This window comes from Onychostoma macrolepis, chromosome 19 (genome assembly GCF_012432095.1).
Source record: "Onychostoma macrolepis isolate SWU-2019 chromosome 19, ASM1243209v1, whole genome shotgun sequence".
NCBI lineage: Eukaryota > Metazoa > Chordata > Actinopteri > Cypriniformes > Cyprinidae > Onychostoma > Onychostoma macrolepis.
This window is the reverse complement of record NC_081173.1, coordinates 15,195,863-15,207,932: the sequence shown is the minus strand read 5'-3', so window position 1 is coordinate 15,207,932 and position 12,070 is coordinate 15,195,863. Positions and strand designations below refer to the sequence as shown.

Sequence of the window (12,070 nt, the reverse complement as noted above, 5' to 3'; positions counted from 1 at the left end):
ATACTAATAAACAGTAAATATTTTAATAATAGGAATGCTAATAAGCAACTAGTTAATAGTGAGAACTGGTCCCTATACCAAAGTGTTACAATGACCTAAAATAATGAGACAATTGACAATTAAAAGTAATAATAATAAAAATAAATAAACATTGTTTATATAAAAAAATGCATTTTATGTCAAATGCAGGAGGATTCTCAATGTGTGCACTAAACAAGAGGTCCAGATCAGTCACTAATGCTGTAAGCTAACATATGAATGCTGATGAAGTTGTTCGTTGGAGTGCCAACCATCAGCACTCTCTAAAACAAAGCTTGTCCTTGGACACTCTTTATAATTTAAGCAGTGAATCATGAATGCTGTTCAAAGCCAGAGAATTGGCAAACAACCATCCAGTGGTTTCATATTTAAAACATACTCAATTCTACAAATGGAAAACCAGTTTAGAATAAACTGGAGTGCTCGGCTCCCACTGAGTAGCACTTACACTAAGTGATGTCTGTATGTTCATTCTGATGCTGATGTTTGCATATGTGCAGCAGCTGTGGAGCGATGTGCCGACCGGTGCACTGGCTACAGTCTTAATTATGGTGTGGGATCCTAAAAGCCCCGCAGAAGCTGGCAGCACCCAGGAGGAGCAGCACACGGCACCTGAACCTGAGCAAATGAAAGTCATCAATCATGTGAGGATGCACCACATCCATTCGCTGACTGAACACCGACCTGTGCGCGCACACACACACACACACACACACACACACACCTCATGTGAAAATCAGAGTAGGTTGTACATGTGCATGTCTGTTTGAAGTTTGTTAGAAATAGCAAATCATGTTATATGATTAACACCCACGGCAATGTTGTGGTTAAGCAGATCTGTGATCATAAGAAGCATGAAATAAATTGCATTGCTGTGAATAGTAACATAACTGCTCTTACTGGGCCTTGTTCATGTGAGCAGAACAGATTTCCATGTAAACTTTTCATATAAATCATTTGTAAGTTAAACATAACTTTCAGTTCAATGCACAGATTTATTAACCATTCAAATAATAATTAAAAAAATATTTCTTTATTGCATTTGTCCATATTTTACCGGTAATGTGCAATCCACAACTGTATAAACATACTAACTTTTAAATAAGAACTATTTACATTCAGCCAGTTTCCACCTCGAGTAAAAAAAACAACAAAAAAACACAATACACAACTGCATTTTTTTTTCTCATTACACCTTTTTTTTTGTAACTGCTACCTTATATTTAAGTAATCAGGCTGTGACTGCGGCGACTGTGGTGACAGAGACTCCCTGACAAAATATATATATATATACACTGTAGATATATACTGTATGTATATGTAGCAGAGGCCAGTGGGTAAGTGCTGTGCAGGTAAAACCTCACAGCGACTGACGCTAGAGGCCATGGCCTTTAGCCTCCTTGTTAGAGCGCCTGCCTCCCACACCGGAGACCGCGGTTCGAAACCTGCGGGCGAGTAGGACCATGACATATATATATATATATATATATATATATAGGCCTATATTTCATAGGTCCTAGATTTCACTTCATAATGTTCATAAAACATGCAGATGGTTGCTCTGAGCACAACAAATATCAGATGAAGTGTCATTTTCATCCACGTTTAACTTTAATATTTGGTACGTCCATCCTTTGCAGCAATTAGAGCAGGGTTTCAGTATACAAGGTTTCAGTCATCGTTCAAAGAAGTAAAATACATTTAGGGATGAGGATAAGAGAACAGAAATAGTGAAGGAATAGTTTTTGTTTGTTTGTTTGTTTTCGGGTTTTTTATGAGGATGCAGTTAAATGCTCAGTCAGTTAGATGTGCTGCTCTAATTGCTGCAAAGGATGGACGTACCAAATATTAAAGTTAAACGTGGATGAAAATGACACTTCATCTGATATTTGTTGTGCTCAGAGCAACCATCTGCATGTTTTATGAACATTATGAAGTGAAATCTAGGACCTATGAAGTATAGGCCTATATATATATATATATATATATATTGTCAGGGAGTCTCTGTCACCACAGTCACCGCAGTCACAGCCACCACTCACACCAAATCACACTCACCGGTATTCTGATCACCTCCACCTGCCAACTCCAGTCAACCCACATATAAAGTCACGCTCCACTCAGTCACAGATCGTCCGGTCTACTGTTCACTACCATGAACCTACCAGACTCCTTGCACTCTATTCACCTGTGTTTACTTACTCCTAGATCCTCCGAAGAACCTCCTACGAATCTAAGACCCATTGGACTGTTCATTGTGCTCGCTACTCACCTGCCATTGCTTGTCACAATCTGCATCTCCACTCCTGTCAATAAACCTGTCTTAACATTCACTTACCCGTTGACTCTGGCATTATCTGTGACAGAAGACCAGAACCACGAAAAGATGTCGACCTTTGGAGAGGTATGTGGGGGAATTCCTCAAGCTCTCCAACTGGGTGAGTTGGCACGACGCCGCACTTGGTGCCTGTTTTCAGCTGGGGCTGGATGAAACCACGACCCGCTGTGATCTCCCCATTGTGATTTTTCCCTTGATCGAGCTGATTAATCTGATCCTCTATTTAAATGGTTCTAATTTAGAAGTAGAGGAATGTAAGATATTCATACCTGGCCAATGGCTACAGCCACCCATATTCCCCTGTATTCCCACGAGCCCGTAAGAGGACCTCCAACAGTGCTGACCGGGGGGCTAAAGTTATGGACCCTTCATTAACATCTGTCCGGTCAGTGCTGAAATCTGCCTCCTATCCTCCGTGTCCAGCTCCCAAAACCATCCCAATCCTCAGCCCAGAAACGCCGGCCACCGCTGACTCAAGCCCACTGGCCTCTCCGCTGTCAAGCCCGTCAGTCATCTCTCTCTCCTCCGCCCTAAAGAGGAGATTGCGAAGGAAGAGACTGTGGGCTTCAGCCCCAGAGTTCGCTCCAGTGCCGGCTCCAGATCCCCCGTTAAGCCCAGGGACAGCTCCTGATCCCCCGTCGAGTCCAGGGAGGGCTCCTGATCCCCTGTCAAGCCCAGTGAGGGCTCCTGATCCCCAGTCAAGCCCAGGGAGGGCTCCTGATCCCCCGTTAAGCCCAGAGAGGGCACCAGTATTTCGGCGTCCAGTATTTCCCCCAGGTATTAAATATTTTTTTTAGGGTTAGGGCTCCGGTCCAAGTGGCCGGCCTGAGGGTCGAGGCCAAGACCACGGAGGCCGTCCCGCTCCGCCCGTGGCCTCCCGTGTCTCCGTCTTGGACCAGCCTGCAGGGTGCTCACCCCCCCTCCCCAATGGATATGTTATGGCGTGGGACGCACCTTCCGGGAGGGGGAGGTAATGTCAGGGAATCTCTGTCACCACAGTCACCGCAGTCACAGCCTCCACCATTACCACAGTTATCAGCCACCACTCACACCAGATCACACTCACACTGCAAAAAATGCTTTTCTTACTTAGTTTTTTTTTTTTTTTTTGTCTTGTTTCCAGCTAAATATCTAGAAATTCTTAAATCAAGAAGGATTTTCTAGACAAGTAAAAATTATTGTCTTGTTTTCAGAAAAAAACTGTTTGTTTTCTGTTTGAAATAAGATTATTTTGCTTACCCCATTGGCAGATTATTTTGCTTGTTCTACACAAAAACTCACTTAATTTTGACATTTTTTTTCTGAAAACAAGACAATAATTTTTACTTGTCTGGAAAATCCTCCTTCATTTAAGAATTTTTAAATATTTTGGCTGAAAACAAGACAAAAAATCTAAGTAAAATAGCATTTTTGGCAGTGCACCGGTATTCTGGTCATCTGCACCTGCCGTCTCCAATCAAGCCACATATAAAATCACGCTCCACTCAGTCACAGATCATCTGGTCGACCATTCGCTACCATGAACCTACCAGACTCCTTGCACTCTACTCACCTGTGTTTACTTATCCCTAGATCCTCTGACGAATCTCCTATGTTGCTCTCCTCCGTTCCTGGTCCCCGATCTCCCACGAACCTGCAAAGACATCACAGCTCAGTATTCAGCTAAGACCCATTGGACTGTTCATTGTGCTCGCTACTCACCTGCCATTGCTCCTCACGATCTGCATCTCCACTCCTGTCAATAAACCTGTCTTAACACTCACTTACCTGTTGTCTCTGGCATTATCTGTGACATATATACAGGTATGTGTATATATATATATATATATATATATGTATATATGTATGTGTGTGTGTGTGTGTGTGTGTGTGTGTGTGTATGTGTGTTCACACAGTTGTTTGATTAACACCTTAGTATATTTTTTGTTTGTTTGTTTTTTTCAGATGAATTGAAATTTCAAATGAACAGCATTAATTTCAAATAGAATGTTTTGTAAGACTGAAAAAATCTTTACCGTCATTTTTGATCAATTTAATCTTGCTGAATAAAAGAATAACTTTCTTCTGAGAATCCAAAAAAAAAAAAAAAAAATCCTGACTCCAAATGGTGTTTTGAATTGTGAGATATAAAGTCACAATTATGAGCAATAAAGTCTAAATTGTGAAATATTAAGTCTCACAGCAAGATGTTATTTAGCAATTATAAGAAACAAAGTTTAATGAGAAATAAATTTTCAATTATCTCTCATTATTTAAAAAGTGTTGTTTTGTGTTCACAACATCTGCTCTAGTCACTTTAAGTGTAGACAGTGTACTTTGAGAGAAAAAAGAAAAAAAAAAGAGAAGCTGTTTCTTCTTTGTTTTTGCATTTGTGATGAATTTCATTTCATAGATATTTTCTGGTCCCAGATTCTTTTTGAAGGCTCTTAAATGTGAAATTAATCCATATTTGGGAACCATATCTCTTGTTCTTGTGGTGCATCAGCCAGTCAGTGTTTTCATAACTTATAGAGTTCCGGCTCAAAAACAGTATTGTCCAGAATAGAGTGCCTGCAAGCAAAGATGATTTCAAAACAAATTTTTGAGAAGTCCAAAAATTGCACTGTTGACATGAATGGGAACACTAACAGACCGTTTTCTAGAAGTCTCATAGATGTAGCAGGAATGGTTTATAGTCTTGCAGGGTGCAGACAGATACACTTGATGTGTTGTTCTTATTGAAGATTCTAACAATTCAACACATGAGGGTGCTGCCATCTGCTCATCAACATGTCAAATGCTCATGAGGCCACAAAACAGATTTGGAGCTTTAAATATTTGACACATGCTTAATTTCACGAGTGAATGCACTCTCATGACATTGACTGAACACTCGCACGCAACACAGCATGTAGAAACCTCTGCGTCATGCTGGGCCCTGAAATATCTCCACATTTAGAAACTCAATATCACAAACACATCCACCAGATGTGTGAGTATGTATGATGGAGATCGATGGTGTGACTAGATGTAATTACAGTGAGCCTGATGTTTTCAGAATGGACAAAAATACCATGTGTCAAAGCACAACAACATGTAGTCTATTTCCTAAGGCATCTCAAGAACTGGACTTTGCATAAGCTGTTCTCATACACTTCTACAGAGCTGTGAAAATGTAATCACTTATTCTGACATCTGTCTTTTTTTTTCTTCTTTTTTTATGTATACATTTGTATATTTATCCATATATATTGTAATTTTTGTAACTTTAGAAATGTGTTTATGGTTTCTTTTGATCTATGTAATTTATTTAAAAAAAAAAAAATCTTTCTGACCCCAAACATTTAAACGGTGTGTGTGTGTCTGTGTGTATATATATATATACACACGCCACTGCTTAAATGTTTGGGGTCAGAAAGCTTTTTTTTTCTTTTATATATATATATATATATATATATATATATATATATATAATTGCTGTTCTTTTGAATTATTTTGAAATTCTTTTGACATTTTAACAAGCAAACAATTTTGACAAAAAATTAAGCAGCAGAGCTGTTGTAACACTGATGATAATAAGACATGTTTCTTGAGCAGCAAATCAGCATATTCTGAAGGATTATGTAATTTTAGTTTAGTTTTTTTTTTTTTGTCAACAGACGCCATTGCACCAGTTTGAACCACTGCTCTACTTTATACATTGTAGACTGCATATTGTGACATGACATGTATTCTGTATTGTAATGCGCTAATCATACAAGCTAGTTTTAGTCATCTAATTTGGCTGATACCAATGTACTTTTCACTGAAAGTGGAGTCACCTCTTTCCTTCACACAAACATTATGCAATGCAAGCTCTGACTCAATCAGTCTAACATCTCCTGCCCAGCCTCGAGAAAGCTGCAGACACAGCTGAGGGAGATGAACTCGACCTCCGCAACACACCGGCTTGAAGATGAGCCGCAGAATCATTTCATTTAGGGCTGGTAACAGAGATGCCCCCGTTCCCACCCTTTTACTGGAATCAACCTGTTGCTAAGTAACACTTATATTCATGAAGTCCTGTGCATGTCCGCCCATGTTTGATGAACCTGTCAGCAAAATGGATCATCCCTCCCATTTGCAGAGGGGTTGTGTAGAGAGCGTATGAATATTAACAAATCTTGATTGCATGTTCATCAAATCAAAAAGAAAAACAACACAAAGTGTCAAAACAGACAAAAAATACAAAGGAAATAACAGAATTTTGCGTGTGCACTGTTAAAAATTATTAATCATTATGAAACCAGCATCTTTGTTTCCATCCATTTGACTCATCCCAGTATTTTCTAGCATTTCTACTTGAGTTTTAATTAGGTTTTCAGTTTTAACTTGATTCAGAGTGGCTAGATTAATAAACATTGTAGGGGGTAAGTAATAATTCATAACTGTGAAACTGTATAAATGCCAGAAGAGCGAGCAATTTATACACTGTAAAAAAAAAAAAAAAAAGTTGAGCCAAATTACAGTTTTAAGGCAACCAGCTTCAGCAGATTTTTGAGTTTTCTCAACTTGTCGTTTTAAGTTTATGTGAGAATCTCCCACAAAAATAAGTTGAGCAAACTCAAAAATCTGCTGAAGCTGGTTGCCTTAAAATTTTAAGTTGGCTCAACTTTTCTTTTTTTACAGTGTACTTTTTAAAAAAAAAAAAAAAAAGGAAAATGATCCTAATTTCCACTTGAACATAATGTACTTAGCTTGAGGACTTGCATTTAATTATGAAGAGGACTGGTACACACTGTACAAAAATGGAACCTAATTTGAAATTGATTTGCTTTAAAAAAAAACAAAAAAAAAAACTTATAATTTAAAAAGTCCTGGTTAAGCTAACTATAAGCAAATGTTAATTGTTTTATTCATTTTCTTCATTATTTGAGCTCTGCATTGTAGAATAGACTGATGGTTTGTTCATTATAATTCAGAGTAATATTATATATTATATGAACAATATTAGAGCACCGTTGCACATACTGTGATAAAAGCGTATTGATTTTTTTTCTTTTTCTTTTTCAATGTGCTGTTCAAGGTGAAGAAGTTAATTACTAAACGAAAGTCTTTTAATGTCCTTCTTGCATTGTGAAAGATTAAATGAAAAACAGATTTGAATATAGAGGAAAGAATGTATCCATCTTCAGTGGGTGTGGGGAAGGGGTGTGTGTTTAGAGGTGAAGGGGGTCAGCTGTGTGTCATTCCCAAACCACTGAAACAGAACTAATGAGTGTGTAATAGCTTTCCATCAGCAAATCCACACACACACTCAAGAGACCCAGAAAAGAGCATCAATGTCAGGCTAAAATGTCTTCATTTTATTTCTATAATGGAATTACATTTGAGTCTAAAACTCATATCTGTATTGCTTCCATCCGTCTTACACAAATCTTTTTATATTTATATATTTTTTATATATTTTTATATATATATATATATTATATTACACTAAGCTTTTTATATTCACCTCTTAAATATGTTTCATCAAAAGGTTGCTTCATTTTCAGACATAGACCTCTGAGAATAGAGAACTGCTGTGTTTTAGAGAAATGTTCCATTGAAATGACTGTGCTCGGCTAAAAGGCTTTATGAGTCTTAATAGAGTGTGAGTTGAGAGAGTGATCGGCGATATAATGTCATATAAGCAAGTGTTTAACTTTTAGTGTGCACTAAGTGTTTTATGAGATCTTGCCCACGGGCTTTTTACCTTTACTGCCCCTAAATGATGCCAGGAGATCTGTGGGCAAAACAGCTCCCATTACTGCAGAGATTTAGAAAAGACATGCTTAAAGGTGCCATAGAATGGAAAACTGTATTTACCTTGGCATAGCTGAATAATAAGAGTTCTGTACATGGAAATGACATACTGTGAGCCTCAAACAACCATTGTTTCCTCCTTCTTATGTAAGTCTCCTGAATAAAAAAGACCACTGAAAAATAGGCAAATCTGAACATAACACCGATTGTGACTTAACAGTCGTGATCACTAATAGTTACGCCCCCACAATTTGCATATACCCGACCATGTTCTAGGCCAGCCGGACCTACACAGCCGAATCATCAGAAGTTCTGCAAGTATTGTGAAGAAACAAGCGAGGACAACAGCGAAAATAGCAGATCATGGAAATAAATGTTATGTTCCACTATGTAGCTGCCTGTTAACTGCCTGTTACATTGCAGTACATAAGATTTCACTTACCACATAAACAGGAGAGATGACTGAGGATGATGGCGAATGATTTACAGATCCTGAGCACCACTGACAAGCATCTGATCTTGTAAAATGTGTGGTAAGTACTGCCGCTGTAGTTTACACAGAGCACGTGCGATCGCAAATCTCGAAAGTGAAAGTAAAAGTAAAAGTAAAAAGCGATTTGAAAGCAGTTTCAGTGCCCCGCATATTAATAGCGGATCCCTGATGCCTGCATTTTATATACAGTATAATTACCCGACGATATAAGTGCGCAAGAAAATATTGAAATATATATTTTCCTGCCTGTGTTTCATTCCTGCTGTGAGCTACTGAAATGAGCCGCACTGTGAAACAGCCAATCAGAGCAGAGCTCAACATTATTATTCATGACCCTTCCAAATAAGCCAATAACAGACCATTTCATTCTAGGGAGAAATCCTAGGGTTGTAAATACACATGTAAAACCGTTTCTGGAGAGTTTTTGCCCTTACCTAAGCCACATACTTACTATGTAGATATCAGAGGACAATTTAAAATATTGTATCAAAGCATTCTATGGCACCTTTAATGTATGTTAATGGAATATTAGCCAACAGTGAGGGGGCTGAGGATATGTGTTTATATGTAGGAATGTAGGAATGCAATGCTTGTTCAGGTTTATATCAGCATTAGATGACCATTAGAACCTGTGGAAGCGCATGTTTGCATAGACATTTGCACGGTCTGTCTTGTCGATCCATCTGCCATCAGGAGGGTTAACACACATATGTCATTCAGCAATGAGGTTGTTGGCAGCTCATTGCGTTCTAAATGATGCTACACAATCTGTCAAAGCCCAGACCTACAATTCATTAGGTCAAGCAGTAGCACACACACATTTTGGATGGGGCTTGGTCATGCTCGATTGCTGCTGGAATGGACTGTACACACAGATCTGACAGGTGTGGCGCTCACCACAAACACCATCTTCCATCATTCTTCAAGTAGATCACTCTATTTACATCCTCTGTTCTGAGACACAGAGAGAGAGCATGACAATTTTCAGTTTCTGTTTCCATTGTTTTTGTTATTTTTGTTCTGTTTTAAATATTAGAGACTGCTGTTTTTGTTTTGTTTATCAATGTAAAAGTCGAAGTAGCTTAAAATGATTATTATAAGTGATTTTTGGCTTGTCTCACCTCAGAGGTTTTGACATTTTTGAATCTGTTGAAGTTATATTCCATTAACTGCAGTTATAAAGTATTTTTAATTTATTTACCAATAATAAATTCACCATATTATTGTATTCCCTAAAACGTAAACATAATTTGGACTATTTCTATATGAGAAAGACACATAATGACATTTTTATTTTATTTTAATAAAACGTAGTGTTGACTGCATTTGTCATGCTCAACCATTCAAACATGTTACTAAAATTATTGCAAGAAACAAATGTTTACATATATATATATATATATATATACTACGGGGCCGTTTAATGCTTGAATCTGATTGGTTGACAAACGTTCTAAGGTGGGCAATTATTTTCAGGGAAACGCACGGCGAACGTAGTTCCAGGAAGCTCTTGACTGCATTACATGACCATATCACTTTGCCAAATGATTTCTGTTATTTCAAAGGTCTTACAACAGCAAAATAACCAAGTCCCACAACAACACTGGCCAAACAAATAAATATAGTAAATAAAAGGAAAAAACCGGCAGGTCATGTCCATGTTTTTGCAACAAAATTACGCTTTGGAAAACACATACTCTCTCTCTCCCGCTCTCTCTCCCTCACAGACCGCACATACATAACAGTTACAGTTTGCACACACACTAACATACATCGCGCTAATGTTGTTAGCGCTACTCTAACGATTTTATCAGTAAACAACTTAAAAACTACATGACTGCTCACAAGCGAGGTAACAACAACGGCGCTGAACAAAAGGAACTAAGTTTCACTATAACTAGAGACATTGCTGCCAAACACTATTGAGAGACGCACAGAAGTAATTCTATCTCTCTCTCTCTCTCTCTCTCTCTCGCTCTCTCATAACTTACTTATTAACTGTATTAACTGCATTAGTCTGCTATCAACGGCTCAAGTCTCCGTTACTAGGTTTAAAGTGACGTTTTGGAATTAGCAACGTTGGCGTTGGATGAGATGTGGAAGAAATAATCCTACTCAAAATAGTGTAATTGAATTATTAATTGAAAAGGGTGTGTTCAAAATAATAGCAGTGTGGAGTTTAATTAGAGAGTTAAATCATTCTGTGAAAAAACTGGTGTCAAACAAGTGGCCCTTATTTAAGGACGAAGGCAGCAAATGTTGTACTGTGCATTTCTCTCTGAAAATCTGAGTAAAATGGGTCGTTCCAGACATTGTTCAAAAGAATAGTGTACTTTGATTAAAAAGTTGATTAGAGAGGGGATAACATATAAAGAAGTGCAGAAAATGATAGGATGCTCAGCTAAAATGATATAAAATGCTTTAAAATGGCAACCAAAATCAAAAAGATGTGGAAGAAAATGGAAAACTACCATTCGAATGGATCGAAGAATTGCCAAAATGATCAGCTCCAGGGTGATCAAAGAAAGTCTAAAGTTTCCTGTGAGTACTGTAACAATTAGAAGATGCATATGTGAAGCCAAGCTATCGGCAAGAAGCCCCGCAAGCATCGTGATATGGGGATGTTTCTCATACTACGTGCTGAACCTATTTATCGCATTCCAGGGATCATGGATCAGTTTGAGTACATTAAAATACTTAAAGAGGTTATGATGCCTTATGCCGAAGGGGAAATGCCCTTGAAATGGGTGTTTCAACAAGACAACAACCCCAAACACAACAGTAAGTGACCAGCATCTTGGTTCCAGACCAACAAGATTAACGTTATGGAGTGGCCAGCCCAATCTCCAGACCTTAATCCAATAGAAAACTTGTGGGGTGACATCAAAAATGCTGTTTCTGAGGCAAAACCAAGAAATGCAGAGGAATTGTGGTCTGTAGTGCAATCGTCCTGGAATACCTGTTCACAGCTGCCAGACTCTATGCAACACATGATGTGAAGCAATTCTCAGAAACCGTGGCTATACAACTAAATGTTAGTTCAGTCATTCACAAGAAAGCTAAATCTTCAAGCATTTTTCTGTTTATCCAGTAAATGTTTGACTTTGTAAAGAAAATATATATTTTTTTTTAAAGAAGATTTTTAATTTTATTTGCAATTTATGGGAAACATTTATTTTGGTATTTGTTAAAATCAGAAACTTCAAATCATTACAAACCTACTGGGCAATTTAAAATTATTTTACAGTTCTGGTGTGGTTGTATACTTTATTTATAAGTACACTTCTGTTTAAATGTTTGGGGTTATTAAGATTTTCATTTTGAGACTTAAGATTTTACTTTAATTCAACAATGATACATTAAATTGACCAAAAGTGACAGTTAGGACATTTATAATATTACAAAAGATTTCAATTTTAAATCCTGATTTAAAATAA

The 12,070-nt window shown here is 37.7% G+C and overlaps 1 long non-coding RNA gene across 1 annotated transcript; it reads left to right on the top strand.

Moving 5' to 3' along the window:
* Window positions 1-546: 546 nt before the first annotated feature.
* On the top strand, window positions 547-4,119 carry LOC131526083 (uncharacterized). The gene is made up of 3 exons (XR_009267375.1): window positions 547-683; window positions 2,248-3,347; window positions 3,950-4,119. It is a non-coding gene; the product is annotated as an uncharacterized LOC131526083 (long non-coding RNA).
* The last annotated feature ends 7,951 nt before the right edge of the window (window positions 4,120-12,070 follow it).